Source organism: Bos javanicus, chromosome 8 (assembly GCF_032452875.1).
Source record: "Bos javanicus breed banteng chromosome 8, ARS-OSU_banteng_1.0, whole genome shotgun sequence".
NCBI lineage: Eukaryota > Metazoa > Chordata > Mammalia > Artiodactyla > Bovidae > Bos > Bos javanicus.
The window spans coordinates 77,488,198-77,505,675 of record NC_083875.1 but is presented as its reverse complement, the minus strand read 5'-3'; positions in this window follow the sequence as shown (position 1 = coordinate 77,505,675).

Sequence of the window (17,478 nt, the reverse complement as noted above, 5' to 3'; positions counted from 1 at the left end):
AAAGAGCTTTAGTTTAGTTTTTAATGTAAAAGTAATAAACAGAAAATAAATAACACTTTACCACACCACGCGGCAGCAAGCATCAGTTCCCCCGTCCTGTATAGATAAACGGGTAGGAATATTGTTGGAAATTAGGATCGTGCTGTACACAGTGTTTTGTAACCTGGCATTTTGTCACAACAATACAAGGCAGATTTCTTTTGATGTCAAATATAGAGTGGGCCATAGCAGCACATGTTATTATCAGATCAGATCAGATCAGTCGCTCAGTCTTGTCCGACTCTTTGCGACACCATGAATCGCAGCACGCCAGGCCTCCCTGTCCATCACCAACTCCCAGAGTTCACTCAGACTCATGTCCATCGAGTCAGTGATGCCATCCAGCCATCTCATCCTCTGTCGTCCCCTTCTCCTCCTGCCCCCAATCCCTCCCAGCATCAGTCTTTTCCAATGAGTCAACTCTTTGCATGAAGTGGCCAAAGTACTGGAGTTTCAGCTTTAGCATCATTCCTTCCAAGAAATCCCAGGGCTGATCTCCTTCAGAATGGACTGGTTGGATTTCCTTGCAGTCCAAGGAACTCTCAAGAGTCTTCTCCAACACCACAGTTCAAAAGCATCAATTCTTTGGCGCTCAGCCTTCTTCACAGTCCAACTCTCACATCCATACATGACCACTGGAAAACCATAGCCTTGACTAGACGAACTTTTGTTGGCAAAGTAACGTCTTTGCTTTTGAATATGCTGTCTAGGTTGGTCATAACTTTCCTTCCAAGGAGTAAGCGTCTTTTAATTTCATGGCTGCAGTCACCATCTGCAGTGATTTTGGAGCCCAGAAAAATAAAGTCTGACACTGTTTCCCCATCTATTTCCCATGAAGTGATGGGACCGGATGCCATTAAGCGGAAGAAGCACCCTCTTTGAAGGACCCTTTTGCTTTAAAGCAATGTGTTAATTATGTGCCATTTAAAATGTTTGATTAAAAGCACGTCCAACGACATTCTGCCCAACTTCCTTTGTTTCCCAAGTTCATACTACTCTGTGTCTTTGAAAACAATGAAGCTGACATAAAAGCATTTAATCAATATGTCGATTACCTCTGCACTGACTATTTTTCTTACTTAGCCCAAGTAGGTGACATTTCAGTGTTCCTGGATAGAGTTTGTACCGATGAAGTACCTGAGACCTGGAGAGACAGGTGACTTGTGTAAGGGCTTACAGTTCAGTTGTGCTTGAGGAACATTTTTTGAACATCTACCATCCACAGAACTCCAAAGGTGAACATTGTAATTCTCCAGGTGCTCCCTGGCAGGTAGGGGGAAATAGATGTGTAAGCACAGGTGTGACTTGTGCTCTGCTTTACCAGCTCAGGTGAAAAAAAATGTGTTCACATTTCTCTCAAAGTTCAAATCAGAATGATCAGCAGAAAGTCTGTTCTTCTCCCCGGATATCCAACCCAAGACATGTCCATGGACCTCATAGTTTCTGTACTAGTCAGGGTGGTGGCGGGAAACAGCGCATTCAAGTTGGGTCATTTGAAAAGGGTTCAACAAAGGTACTCTTTTCAGAGATGCAAGTGGGGTCAATGAAAGCAATGGGATCTCAGTAAGTGAGGGGAGATGTGAGGGGGCAATAGAAGGGAGTCTATTGGGCTAGGCTGGGGGGAGAGACAGAGGGGAGAGGAGGGAGAAAGAGCACATACTATGTGGATAGACATGTCTGAAGTGAAATGTGGCCTGAGAAAGAGAGAAGGATACCCCTATTGACTCAACAGGGGAGGAATCAGGAGAATCAATGACCTCCCCTCCCCTTCTCTTGCCCTCTGATCTGCTAATGACCAAACTCCATGGGCCAATCCCAACTGGAAGGCAGAGAGCCAGGGAGTCTGAGTTGGCCCATGCATCCCAGTCTCCTAGGCACGAGCCGGGAAGAAGGGGTTGGAAAGTGTATCTGAGTGATGGGCAAAGAAAAGATATCCAGCACTGTTGTTCTCAAGAGTTCAGTGAATTCATCCTCCTGCACTTGCCTGCAGGACATCAGAACTCCCAGGTGATGCTAAGGGCTGAACTTCACATTTTTTACTTCTGAGAGGACCACCTACTGGTCCTGGTTGTCTCAGGGCTTCTCAGCTGTTGAGCAGCCAGAGGCCCAACGTTGGTCTGATGTTAGGTTCTGTCTGTCTACTGCAGGAATTGCTATATTAGCTGAGGCATATGATGCCTGGAAGCCTAAAGAGACTCTTGGCGAGCCACTGTCTCCTGCATGTGTGACCCAGGTCCCATCACCCCCAGACTGAGGACAGCCTGCACTGTGAGTCTCGTCCAGTAGTGACGGCAGTGGAGAGGCTGCTGTAGGCACCCCACAGGTTAGATGGGGGGGGGTGGGGGAGTTGGGGGGGTGGGGGTAGGGAGGAGCATCTCACAATGCACACAGCAATTCCTGGGAAGCAAAGCAGCTATCAGGATGGCTGGGAAGGGCAGCTTTCCCATTAAAGTGGCCTCTCATCTGACAGGTCTCATTAAGAAGAGGTTTCATCTGCACCTCTTCCCTTCCAGACAGTCTTTGATTTTGGTTGAATTTTGAGAATTCAAATAATTGCATGGAAGCGCTCTACATACCAAATCACAGGTCTTAACCAGGCCCCAAAGTAGCTTGTTGTACCTTCTTCTGGAAGTAATGGTTGTAAACTTGCTTCACATGTTCATAATTAAAAAGGCTCACTCAAAGGGCCCAGAACAAAGTTTGGACAAAGGCAAGATGATTTTTGCTACCTCATTAGATGCAGAAAAAGCATTTGAAAAATTCAACGTCTCTTCATGATAGAAGTACTTAACAAACTAGGACTACAAAATAGCCTGATAAAGAGCATCTCTGGGCCCCATAGCAGATATTTTACTTAATGATAAACGACTGAATGTTTTCACTATGATTAGGAACAAGGAAGGGCGTCTGTTCTCACCGCTTCCATTCAACATTCTATTGGAGGTTCTAGCCAAGGTAATTAGACAAGAGAAAGAAAAAAAAAAGCACGCAGATTAGGAAGGAATAAGTAGGGACTTTCCTGGTGGTCCAGTGGCTAAGACGCCACACTCCCGATGCAGGGAGCCCAGGTTTGGTCCTTGGTCAGGGAGCTGGATCCCACGATGCCATAACTAAGAGTTCGCATGCTGCAACTAAGAATTCTCATCCCATAGTTAAAGATCCCTTGTGCCGTAACTAAGACACAGTGAAGCCAAGTAAATTTTTTTTTTTTAAAGAAAGAAATAAGTAGAATTATACTTCCAGATGGCATCATGTTGTGTACAGAAAATTCTGAGGCATGTACAAGGACCCTATTAGAGCTAATAAATGAGTTCAGCCAGGTTGCAGGCTATAAGGTCAACATAAAAAAGCAATTATATTTCTATACACTGGCAATGAACAATCTGAAAAAGAAATTAAGAAAAATCCTATTTATAGCAGCATCAAAAAGAACAAAATAATTAGGAAAAAGTTTAATAAAAGAAGTACAAAATTTGTACTCTGATGATGTATATATGGGATATGAGAAATTAAGAACACTCATCCTAACTTCCATTAGAAATGTAAACTGATATCACTTCTCTTGACAGTTTGGCATGATAGAATAAAGCTGAATAGGTATATACTCTGTAATTCTGCAATTTTATTTCTAGGTTAACACTTGAGAATATAAGTACACAAATGTACAAGAAGTTGTGTTCATAATAGCCTCAAACTAGAAACAAACGGAATATCCATCAGCAATGAGATGGCTTAATAATCATTGCATATTCAGGTAATGAAACATTGTACGTCAATAATATGAAAAGGCATATCAAAGCCATAAAGGATTAGTTGCTCAGTTGTGTTTGATTCTTTGCGACCCCATGAACTGTCATCCATCAGGCTCCTCTGTCCATGAAATTCTCCAGGCAAGAATACTGGAATGGTAGCCATTCCCTTCTTCAGGGGGTCTTCCTGAATCAGGGATTGAATCCAGGTCTCCCGCATTGCAAGCAGATTCTTTACTGTCTGAACCACCCAGGAAGTGCCTAATGCTGATTAGAAGAATTAGATCTATGTAAGTACCATTTCTTTTTTAAAAACAAAATTAAGCAGTATGTTTGTATTCTAAAGATACATGTATATACATATAAGAAAACTATGCAGAAAAGCAAAAGAATGATTAACCTAAAATTCAAGATGATGGGAGTCAGAAGGGGCACAAAACGTCTTCTGGTGAACTGGCAGTATTCTGTTTCTTAACATAGACGTTGGATAGTGTGATGGTTAATTTTATGTGTCAACTTGACTGGACTGAGTTGCCCAGATAGCTTGTAAATATTGTTTTGGGTATGTTGTGGGAGTGTTTGCACAAGAGATTAACATTTTACTTGATAGACTGAGTAAAGCAGTTCGTCCTTGCCAGTGTGAGTGGATATCATTCAGTCCATTGAGGGCCCAAATAGAACAAAAACAAGAAAGAAGGGCTTGTGGAATCTTAGTTTGCTGGGATCTAAGACTCCATGGGAGTCTAAGCGCCAAGTCTTAACCACTGGACTGCCAGGGAATTCCCTAATTTGCTCTTTAAAAAAAAAAAAAAAATCAATCCTAATGAAACACATACTGTGAAATTTATCATATTAACTATTTTGAAGTGTGCAGTTAAACACTGCTGAGTATATGCACAGGTCTCCAGAACTTTTCCATCTTGCAAAATTGAGTGATTTTTTTAGAGCTGTATGTCTTAAGTGTTAGCAAATAGCATCACCCTGGTTTGGTGCTCTGTTTTGTTTTAGCAACTTACTATTTCTGCATGTCTGAGCCAAAGCCTTTGACTATGTGGACCACAACAAATTCTGGAAAATTCTTAAAGAGATGGGAATACCAGACCACCTGACCTGCCTCTTGAGAAATCTGTATGCAGGTCAGGAAGCAACAGTTAGAACTGGACATGGAACAACAGACTGGTTCCAAATAGGAAAAGGAGTACATCAAGGCTGTATGTTGTCACCCTGCTTATTTAACTTATATGCAGAGTACATCATGTGAAATGCCAGGCTGGATGAAGCACAAACTAGAATCAAGACTGCTGGGAGGAATATCAATAACCTTGATATACAGATGACACCACCCTTATGGCAGAAAGTGAAGAAGAACTAAAGAGCCTCTTGATGAAAGTCAAAGAGGAGAGTGAAAAAGTTGGCTTAAAACTCAACATTCAGAAAACTAAAATCATGGCATCTGGTCCCATTACTTCATGGCAAATAGATGGGGAAACAGTGGAAACAGTGACAGACAATTTTATTGGGCTCCAAAGTCACTGCAGATGGTGATTGCAGCCATGATATTAAAAGACGCTTGTTCCTTGGAAGAAAAGTTATGACCAACCTAGACAGCATATTAAAAAGTAGAGACATTACTTTGCCAACAAAGGTCTGTCTAGTCGAGACTATGGTTTTTCCAATAGTCATGTATGGGTGTGAGAGTTGGACTATAAAGAAAGCTGAGCACCGAAGAATTGGTGCTTTTGAACTGTGGTGTTGGAAAAGACTCTTGAGAGTCCCTTGGACTGCAAGGAGATCCAACCAGTCCATCGTAAAGGAAATCAGTCCTGAATATTCATTGGAAGGACTGATGCTGAAGCTGCAACTGCAATACTTTGTCCACCTGGTGTGAAGAACTGACTCACTGGAAAAGACCCTGATGCTGGGAAAGATTGAAGGCAGGAGGAGAAGGGGATGACGGAGGATGAGATGGTTGGATGGCATCACCAATGTGATGGACATGAGTCTGAGTAAACTCTGGGAGTTGGTGATGGACAGGGAGGCCTGGTGTGCTGCAGTCCATGGGGTCACAAGGAGTCAGACATGACTGAGCAACTGAACTGAACTGAGGTATATTGACTTATTAGTCCTGTTCTTCCCGTGCTCTACCCACACCCATTGCCTTTGCCATGTAACTTGGCAGCTACTCCCCCAGAGCTGAGTATAACTTTCTGCTCCTTGAATCTGAGCTTGGCCATCTGATTGACTGACTGATGGAATATGGGGAGAAGGGACAGTGTGCGTATTTTGAGCCGAGGCTTTAAGTAGCATTGTGTTTTTCTCCTTGTCCTCTCATGCTTCTGTCATCACCTTCAGAAGAGTTTGTGTTCAGTAGCTGTTGTCCTTTGAGTTAAAGCTGCAGACTTGACACACACAGAACTGACCTGAACCTAACTCCCTGTGAAGAGCCACACCTGTCTGGACCTGCAGTTTAAAGGCAAGTCACTCAGCTGAACTTTGTCTGAACCAGCCAAGTGCCACTCAACCTACAGACATGTGGAAAGGCTTAGCTGAAATTGCCAGGGCTACCCCCAATCATGAACACTGAATGTTTTATGCTGCTGATATTTTGTGGTTGTTTGTTACAAAAATTATTATAATATTGGATAATGAATATTCTGCCCTTTTCCACTCTGGCCTCTCTGCCAGTGAGTTCCCAATACACACACTTTCACATATATCACATTGTTTTCACCTCTGCACTGTCATGTCTGCTGTTCAAATTGGCTTTAGCAGGGGCTTCCGTGATGGCTCAGTGAGTACAGAATCTGCCTGCAGTGCAGGAGACACAGGAGATGTGGTATCGATCCCCTGGAGGAAGAAATGGCAGCCCACTTAAGTATTCTTGCCTGGGAAATCCCATGGACGGAGGAGCCTGGCGGGCTATAGTCCAAAGGATCACGAAGAATTGGATGTGACTGAGCAACTAAGCACAGCAGAGGGTTTGAAAGTAGTATGTTCACTGAAAATAGGAAGGAAAAGGTAACATTTACTCATAATTACAGATGAGAAAAGTACCTCAAAAGGGTTTCTGCCCTGCACAGGGTTTCTGGAAAGCAGCCAATTCTGTCATGAATGTTTGCTTTCCTGTTGGGAGTAGAATCACACTCTGCAGGCAGCCCTGGGGAGTACTCTGGGGCAGAGAGTCTTTGCCATGGTGGTGTTCTCTGCAAGACGGGGTGTGCTGATTAACTGTAGATGGTTTGTGATTGATTGTGATGGATTCATTATGGATGGATTTGTAGTGGATAGTGATAATATTTGCTTTATATGTTGATTATTCACTTCTTTCTTTCACTTCAGAGGATCGTTCATAACCATTTCCATAGCCTTTGTCTGTCCTCCTGCACCCTTTCCCACTTCTCCTCAGACACTGGTGTCTTGAGAAGGTGTATCTGTAAGTATATTTCACCTTCCATGTGCCTCATGTTCACAGCACCTAGCACACTGTTGAGTTCACAATGGATGCTCAAATGTCAATGAACTTACACACTGCCTTTCATAGGAAGTGCTCAATAAATATTTGAATAAATAAATATATTGACTAGATAGAATAAAAATGGAATCACTTCTCTTGGCCTCAATTTTCTCATCTATTAAGTCAAGGAGGGTGGAATGATAAAGTAAATGATTCCTAAGCTCCCTCTCCAGCCTCAGCCAGTATTATACTTGTGTGACACAGTACTGGGGAGCTAGCTATTGGCCCAACCCCTGAAATCCTGCCACATGAGGAGTGGGAGAAGAGGGGGTGCTCGTCATAGTCAGATGCAGAGCATGGCACTTCCTACACTGTCTCCTTTACTTTGCAAAATGATCTTGTGAGATAGGGATTTATCAGATGAGAAATGACACAGTGAGGTTAAAGAACTAGTTAATAAATGGTGAAGCAAGAACTTGAACAAATGTTTGCCTGAGTCCAAAAGTTCAGTTTTAACCATAGCATCACATGATCCACCATTATTTGTATCAGAACTTTGGTTTTGATAGTGTCCTATTACACATTTGAGATGGAAAGTTCTAAACCAAGTTGTTTTTACAGTATGTACCTTATTATTTTTCAAAAACATGATTAAATGTATTTAGAATAAGGAATATTTATACAAGTGCAAAGTTATAATATTTTACATTGAACACAGACAGCCAGAGTTACAGAGGTAATGAACGTGCTTAGCCCTTCAGGAGAAGTGTGTTTCTGCAGTCTGCCACTCATTACTGGTGTAACGTTGCATTTTTATATGTCATGCATACAGAATGGTCTCAGTCCAAATTCTTGCTCATGTGGGTGATTTCTCAAGGGGATCTTGAGAATAACTGGCTGTTAGCCAGGATATGGGATATGGTTATGAAATCAGGACTCCAGCAGGCAACAAAGGCAAAAATCAATAAGTGGAACTAAATAAAATGCTTCTGCACACCAAAAGAAACAATCAACAAAATGAAATGGCAACCTGTGGAATGGGAGAAAATCTTGGCAAACCATATATTGGATAAGGGGTTAATACCCAAAATATATGAAGAACTCATATAACTCAAAAATAAAACAAAATATAATAATCTGATTCAAAAATGGGCAGAGGAGTTTGGCACATGGCAAGTGCTCAAGAATTGTTGGAAATCATGATCGTTATACCAGCTCCACCCGCGACAGTCTGACCGTTGTTCGTAAATGTTGAGGTTCCCCAGCACTCTTCTGGGTCATGTTCTTTTCTCTTTCCACCAGGCCTCCAGTGCCCTGCTGTTGTCTACACACAGAGACACAGATCCCCCGTGTTCTGACTTTGCCCATTTCCACACCAGCCCTCTAGTCCTAGCTGCCTGGTTTCTTCCTGAATTGCTGCAGTTGGCTCCTATTGCTCAGCCAACATCCACTCCGGAGGTACCCCTCACCTTCCCACTCCCAAACCCATTGCGTACCTGGTAGCCAGAGGGTCTTTTTGAATTAGACCATCCCTTTTGTGCTCATGACGCTTCAATGGAGGAATCATCACACTAAGAATGAAATCCAAGCTCCTTTACATTACCTACAACATCCTTCATCACTTGGTCCTTCCCAACTCTCTGGCCTCATCTGGGGCTATTCTCCTTCTTTGTCACTGTGTATGTTATACCTCTGTGTCCAGGCAAGTGCTTATCCTCCTGGGATTCTGCACTTACTGCTGCTTCTGAAAATTCCCATTGCACTCTCCCCACAACTCCTCTTAATTCCCATGTACTCCTCAGATTCTAGCTCACATTCTGTGGTTGTTGAGCACATCCAAGTGAACAGAGCCCCTAAGATGCATGCAGGACTTAAACAGAGCTCATGGCCAAATCAACCTTTCCATGAGTTCTCCCTGCCGCATTGAGATGATCCTTATTGAGAAAGAGCACATTGTTTCTAAACTAGAAGAAGAGGTTGCACAGAAGAAAACTACATCCCAGGTGAAAGTGAAGAAACACAAACTTATGGCCTGTAAATAAATTCCACAAAAAATAAATGTAAATAAAAGTTAAAAAAAGAAGAAACTACAGAGAGAGGATTCTGGGAGCATAGAGAGGTCTGAGAGGGCATGTCGAGGAGAAGAAGCCATAGTGTTGTCAGGGAGAACATTCCTTGACTTGGCGTGGGGTCCAGGTGAAGCTAAATATAGAGTCTGGCTGTGTCTGTTGAAGTGCTGCTGGATGGGGAGTCCCCTCTCAAGGCCACCATTTATCTGAGTTGACGTGAGTGTGAAGGAGGAGGCTCTGTAATGAGAGCTGATCTGCATGACAAAGAGGGTGGTGGGCAGCATGGCATCCAACCATGCTGGGTCTCCAGACTGGGCGTGGAGAAGGACACTCAACCCACTGATGCTTGACTCTCAGCATGGCTCTTGGACAAGGAGGACCTCATGAGGGCTTCACTCTGGGTCATCCGGAAACAACTTTGTAGTCAACTGCTCACACCAGTGCTGGCATCAGAAAGGATGTCCAATGGGAAAAACCTCAGAGGAGCCTGAGAGCAGCATCCTGTTTATTGTTAACACCCTTCTGGTTTTCCACAGTGACCATCTCAAACCTTCTCACTTCTTCTCAAAGCTCAGATTATCCTCCACCCACAGCCTCCTTCACTCTGTAGATGGCTTCCTTTAATTTCTCATTGGCAGAGACAAAAGAAACCTCAGCTTCCTCCCACCATTCTTTTAAGATGGTGGTTCTGAAAGTTTTTGGTCTTAGGACTCTTTTTCACTCTTAAAATTTTTTGAGGGCTCCAAAGTGATTTTGTATGTAGAGATTATGTATATTGCTATTTACTGTATTAGAAATTACCATTGGGACACTTGAAAATATTGTTTAAAAATTAATAAACCCATTGTATGCTAACATAACCAATTTTATGAAAGGTATATTTTCTAAAACAAAAATTATTAAAGAGAAGAGTGGCATTGCCTTACATTTTTTGCAAACCTCATATCTGGCTCAAAAGAATACTGGAGGATTCTAATACCTACTTCTGCATCCAATTAATATGTTTTTGTTTAAGGAACATGAAATTCTGGCCTCACATGGACATGCCTTCCCTAGTGGCTCAGATGATAAATAATCTGCCTATAATGCAGGAGACCTGGGTTCAGTCTCTGGATCAGGAAGATCCCCTGGAGAAGGGAATGATAACCCACTCCAGTATTCTTGCCTGGAGAATCCCATGGACGGAGGAGCCTGGCAGGCTGCAGTCCATGGGGTTACAAAGAGTCAGACACGACTGAGCAACTAACACACACGTGGACATGTGTTGGAAATACCAGGTGGGGCATTTTAAAATTCTTTTAAGAGAGTTATCCGTATTCTTCTTTGAATTATATCAAAACTTGATAAGTGGTAGCTTCTTAAAGTCTAGTTGCAATGTGGAACCTGAAACCATGCAAATGAACTTTTTATTCTCTATTACATTAAAATCTATTCATGTTCTTGCACTTTGAAAGGATCTTTTACCCATGCAATGATTTTGTAATATCATGCATGGGTCACTTGGAAAATATTGATTCACAGGTGCAAATCACCCAGATGTTGACACACTTCATTACACCATATATTTAAAAATCACTTTTGTAATATCAGCATTGATCTCATCAGAAAAGACTCCAAGTCTTGGCACGCCACTGTCAAGCTTCCAAGGAGCTTGTGGGGACCTCACTTGAAGAACTGCTGATTTAGGAATTGTTAGTTAACTGCTGACTAAGGTGACTGAGGCAGTTAGCTTCTGTTATGATTACCTTTTCTAACCAGGATTGAGTTAAAGAATACAAGGTTTGTAATTTTGTTTCCGTATTTACTTTGTTAAAGGTCTGCCTTAAGGCTACTTCCCTCTCTGGGATTGTGGGAGTCGTGTGTATATCCTTAGCATCTGTTGCTATGCCTGGTGAATAGCAAGTGGTCAAAATACACCTGGTGAGTAAGGAGCTGGGAGAGGAGGGAAGAATGAGGAAAGGAAGAGGGGGATGGGAGAGAGGGAAGAGGAAACTTACCTCTGATACCTCATTGGCAGGGTAAAGCCTGACCCCTAGTGGAGCTAGTTCATTGGGTAAGTTGGACTGAGAACATTTCAAGCCGAAAGCGATGCTATTATTTCTCCTTTGACCTCCCTCACGTGCATTCTTTTATCCTATTTTTCTCTGCCCTTGTATGAAATTCTGAGCATATCCCATACTCTTTCTGTTCCTCATTGGAATCAACATGTTCCTAATAAAGTGTTTGATTCCTGTTTAGCAATTCTCTAATGGATAAGGATGGAGAAGGCAATGGCACCCCATTCCAGTACTCTTGCCTGGAAAATCCCATGGACGGAGGAGCCTGGAAGGCTGCAGTCCATGGGGTCGCGAAGAGTTGGACATGATTGAGCGACTTCACTTTCACTTTTCACTTTCATGCATTGGAGAAGGAAATGGCAACCCACTCCACTGTTCTTGCCTGGAGAATCCCAGGGACGGAGGAGCCTGGGGGCTGCCATCTCTGGGGTCACACAGAGTCGGACACGACTGAAGTGACTTAGCAGAATGGATAAGGAAATGGCAACCCACTCCAGTATTCTTGCCCGGAGAATCCCATAGACAGAGGAATCTGGTGGACTATAGTCCATGGGATCGCAAAGAGTCAGACATGACTGAGCAACTAACGCTTGCAGTTCCCTAAAATTGACGTCTACGAGCTTGGAGAAGTGATTCTGAAGCAGACTTACAATAAATAACAGATTTATTTTGTTATCTATAAATTTCTGTTTCAAAATGTTAATTTCTTTTTAAATTTTGAATTGAGATATAATGGACATATAACGTTTTTTAAGCTTAAGGTATGTGTTTATATATTACAATATGATTATGACCATGGTGTTAGCTGGCACCTCTATCACATCACATACTTATTACTTGTTTTTTGGGGTTGTAGGAAAAATTAAAATCTAGCCTCTTAGCAACTTTGAAGTTTATAATCCAGTATCTTGGTCTGTACCAGTTCAGTCACTCAGTCGTGTCTGACTCTTTGCAACCCCATAAACTGCAGCATGCCAGGCTTTCCTGTCCATCACCAACTCCCGGAGTTTACTCAAACTCCTGTCCATTGAGTCGGTGATGCCATCCAGCCATCTTATCCTCTGTCGTCCCCTTCTCCTCCTGCCCTCAATCTTTCCCAGCCTCAGGGTCTTTTCAAATGAGGCAGATCTTCGAATCAGGTGGCCAAAGTATTGGAGTTTCAGCTTCAGCATCAGTCCTTCCAATGATTATTCAGGACTGATTTCCTTTAGGATGGACTGGTGCACTAGATATCCTGTATTTATATCTACCAGTTGCAAGTTTGTACCCTTAAACAACATCTCTCCAGTCCTCCTACAGGTTTTTTTTTTTTTTTTTAATATGAGACTGATGTATGAGCTAATTTATGCATTGGTGATTTACAATTCATCTCATCCCATTCAGGTTCCAAAAAACCTGAGAAAACAAATTATTAATCAGAAGATTACTCGGTGGGCATGGATTCAGAGTGAAAAATTATTAAATGGGTTCAGCAGATTTACCACAAGCCGTGAAGATTCCAGTGAGCTATATATAGTCCTCTGTGCTGGCCACTGTTTCCTGTCCCAGGAGTTCCTGGAGACTTGAAGAGACCTGTGTATTTGTAGCTCCTTTTATGAGCAATGCCTATTCATGACCCTTCTCCATTTTCTATTGGTTGTTCATCTTTCTTGTGTTGGTAAAGCCTCTTTTGTATTTGTTTATAATTTTTTTCCTAGTTGTCTTTTATTGTCTTATTTACAATAGTTGGAGTAGTTAAAGGGTTTATTTAATATAATTTCTGAATTTTTAAAAAGTGAAGCTCGAAGTCATAGCCCTTTTCATATAATCCCCTGAAACATGTAGATGGTTATTTCTGTCATGTTTACTAGAAATCATTTTACCAGCAGAAAAAAGGTTTCATGCCTATCAGAAAAAATATACGGTTAAAAGATTTAGCAGGATTTATTGTTATCAGTTTATTGGGGTTTTGTTGTTGTTGTTTGGCTCTGTGGGCTCTAGAGTGTGGGGGTTTCTCTAGTTGCAGTGCATGGGCTTAGTCACCCCATGGCAGGTGGGATCTGAGTTCCCCAACCAGGGGTCAACCCCTGCATTGGAGGCATGGAATCTTAAGCACTGGATCAGCAGGAAGTCTCCTCAGTTTATTGTTTTAATCATTTACTGATGATGCTCATTTATAGAGAAAGTTGGCATGTATCAAAAATGTAAGAAAACATATGAGAGAAAAACAATCTTGAGAGCATTCTATCCATACATTTCCTTTAATTATGCATATTGGTAAGATGTGAATTGTCACTGTATGATTTTAATTGGTCCATTTCGTAGAAAAGTGAGTGTTCCTCGTAAACATAGTTTGCCAACTCCTGTGTCATAATTTTGATTTTTTTCTGTCTGTAGGAACTCTAATGGGTATTCAAGACATAGATGGACCAAAAAATTTCAGTTCATTAAAAATATACTTGTCATACATCTTTAAATATTAAAATAAAGCCAAATCTTTAAAAATTAATGATAAAATTATAATGTTTTCCTGTTGATAGGAAGAATGACATTGTTTGATATCCTTCACTGAGGCTTCTGTCTATGACTTGATAAAGCTTAAGTTACAAGTTAAGTTAAATACTTCATTGGTTTATTTCCTTAGACTTGATTTCTGTGAATTTAGAGAAGCAAATTCACAATGATAAGTCATCAGGATGACAGCAAGTACTGTCAGCATTGGTGCTGGATTGTACAGAAATGATGGCGGGGCTCCTTGGTGAGTGCATTCAGATGCTAAACCAACCAGCATGTCACACATATGTTGCCATAGAGAAGGATTCCTACCCCAGTCTGGCTTCATTCAGCCTTAGAAAGTCATCTTCATGTTCTGCTACAAGAATATGCATATGGTGTAAAAATATGTCCAGCAACTTGCTTTGTTTTTATTCTTCAGCAAATGAAGGATCATGAACTATTGGGAGAGAGCCAGACTCCACATCAGTTGTTTGCACAATTGTCATTATTCTTAAGACATCCTGATACCCTTGTTTTTTCATTTTAACTCGAGAAATGTTGGCCCTAAAGGAATAGATAAGATAATTTACTTGAGGACTATTAAGCAGGCCAGTTGAATTAATAAAAACTTACCCTTACACTGAGTTATTTGTATCATAAAATAATCCTTGTTTTTGATAAGTGTTGTGCCTGACATAGTTCATAAACAGTATAATGAAAAAAAAATTTGAAGGCATTTCAAATGAAATTAGTCCCTTGTCCTCAATACAGTGTGATTTGAAGGAAAAACAAAACAAACTCTCTAAATAATTCATCTTTGTAAAAAGAATGGTAGTTTCTCTTGCATTATATTTCAGAATTAATGGAACTACCATTAATGGATCAGCTTTGGGCACACCACTTAAATTAGTAGGTTTACAAATAATGGAAGTGTACTTGTTCCATCTTACAGTGTTATTTAAATGAAGCTGAAAGCATTTGTAAATTGTAAAATTCTATGAAAATATTGGTGGCTTTATTAGCTGATAGCAATTTAGAATAAAATGGTTCAATTTTACTCCTATCTTAGCTACTATAGAAGAACTATACAAAAAGATCTTCATGACCCAGATAATCACAAAGGTGTGATCACCAACCTAGAGCCAGACATCCTGGAATGCAAAGTCAAGTGGGCCTTAGGAAGCATCACTATGAACAAGCTAGTGTAGGTGATGGAATTCCAGTTGAGCTTTTCAAATCCTGAAAGATGATGCTGTGAAAGTGCTGCACTCAATATACCAGCAAATTTGGAAAACTCAGCAGTGGCCACAGGCCTGGAAAAGGTCCGTTTTCATTCCAATCCCAAAGAAAGACAATGCCAAAGAATGCTCAGACTACTGCACAATTGCACTCATCCCACACGCTAGTAAAGTAATGCTCAAAATTCTCCAAGCCAGGCTTCAGCAATACGTGAACCATGAACTTCCAGATGTTCAAGCTGGTTTTAGAAAAGGCAAAGGAACCAGAAATAAAATTGCCAACATCTGTTGGATCATCAAAAAAGCAGGAGAGTTCAGGAAAAATATCTACCTCTGCTTTATTGACTATACCAAAGCCTTTGACTGTGTGGACCACAATAAACTGTGGAAAATTCTGAAAGAGATGGGAATACCAGATCACCAGACCTGCCTCTTGAGAAATCTGTATGCAGGTCAGGAAGCAACAGGTAGAACTGGACATGGAACAACAGACTGGTTCCAAATAGGAAAAGGAGTATGTCAAGGCTGTATATTGTCACCCTGCTTATTTAACTTATATGCAGAGTACATCATGAGAAACCCTGGGCTGGATGAAGCACAAGCTTGAACCAAGATTGCCAGGAGAAATATCAATAACCTCAGATATGCAGATGACACCACCCTTATGGCAGAAAGTGAAGAAGAACTAAAGAGCCTCTTGATGAAAGCGAAAGAGGAGAGTGAAAAAGTTGGCTTAAAACTCAGCATTCAGAAAACTAAGATCATTGTATCCAGTCCCATCACTTCATGACAAATAGAGTGGGAAACAGTGGAAACAGTGACAGATTTTATTTTATTGGGCTCCAAAATCACTGAAGATGGTGACTGCAGCCATGAAATTTAAAGACACTTGCTCCTTAGAAGAAAAGTTATGACCAACCTAGACAACATATTAAAAAGCAGAGACATTACTTTGCTAACAAAAGTCTGTCTAGTCAAAGCTATTTTTTTTCCAGTAGTCAGGTATGGATGTGAGAGTTGGACTATAAAAGCAAGCTGAGTGCCGAAGAATTGATGCTTTTGAACTGTGGTGTTGGAGAAGACTCTTGAGAGTTCCTTGGACTGCAGGGAGATCCAACCAGTCCATCTTAAAGGAAATCAATCCTGAATATTCATTGGAAGGACTGATGTTGAAGCTGAAACTGCAATACTTTGTCCACCTGATGCAAAGAACTGACTCATTTGAAAAGACCCTGATGCTGGGAAGAGAAGGTGATGATAGAAGATGAGATGGTTGGATGGCATCACCAATGTGATAGACATGAGTTTGAGTAAACATCAGGAGTTGGTGATGGACAGGGAAGCCTGATGTGCTGCAGTCCATGGGGTTGCAAAGAGTCGGACACTACTGAACGGTTGAACTTAGCTACTATGTTAGATATTAATATACTGTATCAAAAATAACATGCTTGGGCTTCTCTGGTGGCTCAGTGGCTAAGAATCTGCCTTGCAATGCAGAGGACAATGGTTTGATCCCCAGTCCAGGAAGCTCCCACATGCCATGGAGCAACTAACCCGTGGGCCACAACTACCAAGTCTGCACCCTAGAACCCGTGAGCCACAACTACTGAAGCCCTTGCACCTGGAGCCTGTGCTCTGCAACAAGGGAAGCTACTGCAATGAGAAGCCTGTGTGCTACAGCGAAGAGTAGCCCCACCTTGCTGCAACCAGAGAAAGCCCATGTGTAGCAAAGAAGACCCAGCACAGCCAAAAGTAAAATAAAATAAATATCAAAAAAGAATAACATTCTAATGAGGTGAAAATACACTGAGATTAATTATTAATAAAAAACAAAATCTTTAAAGTATGTATACAACTTTAAAAAAATAATGGCTATCAAGAATATAATAGGATGTGTGTAAAAATTGTGATTTAATATTACATTTCAAATTTTTGAAATCTGTGTAAACAAAATGATTTGATCACATATTCCTCTTAAATGGCCAGACTGTCAAAAAAAGACTTGATAGAACTTTGGGGACCACCTATGTATATGGACAATATTTGAAGGAGCACAGACCCCTATTAATGGAATGGAATCTGTCCCCTCCAAGGGCATAAACTGGAAGACCTCTTAAGACTGCCATCATCTAAAACCTGGGTAATAAGGCTTTTCCCAGCTCATTGGTCCAAAACACGACACTTTCAGTGCTTCTTGTAGCCTCTAGTTCATCATCTTTCACTGAAACAGTGTTGGGTGTCTTGAGTCAGAAGTACATATTATTAATGATCATTTATGGGTGGAAAGAAATTAGATGAAGATTTTCTCAAGGTCCCAGAGCAGGTGTGACTACCATCTAAATTTAACTCAGCTCTTACTTGAGTGTGGGTGAAGTATCAGGTGGAGTGAATGATTTT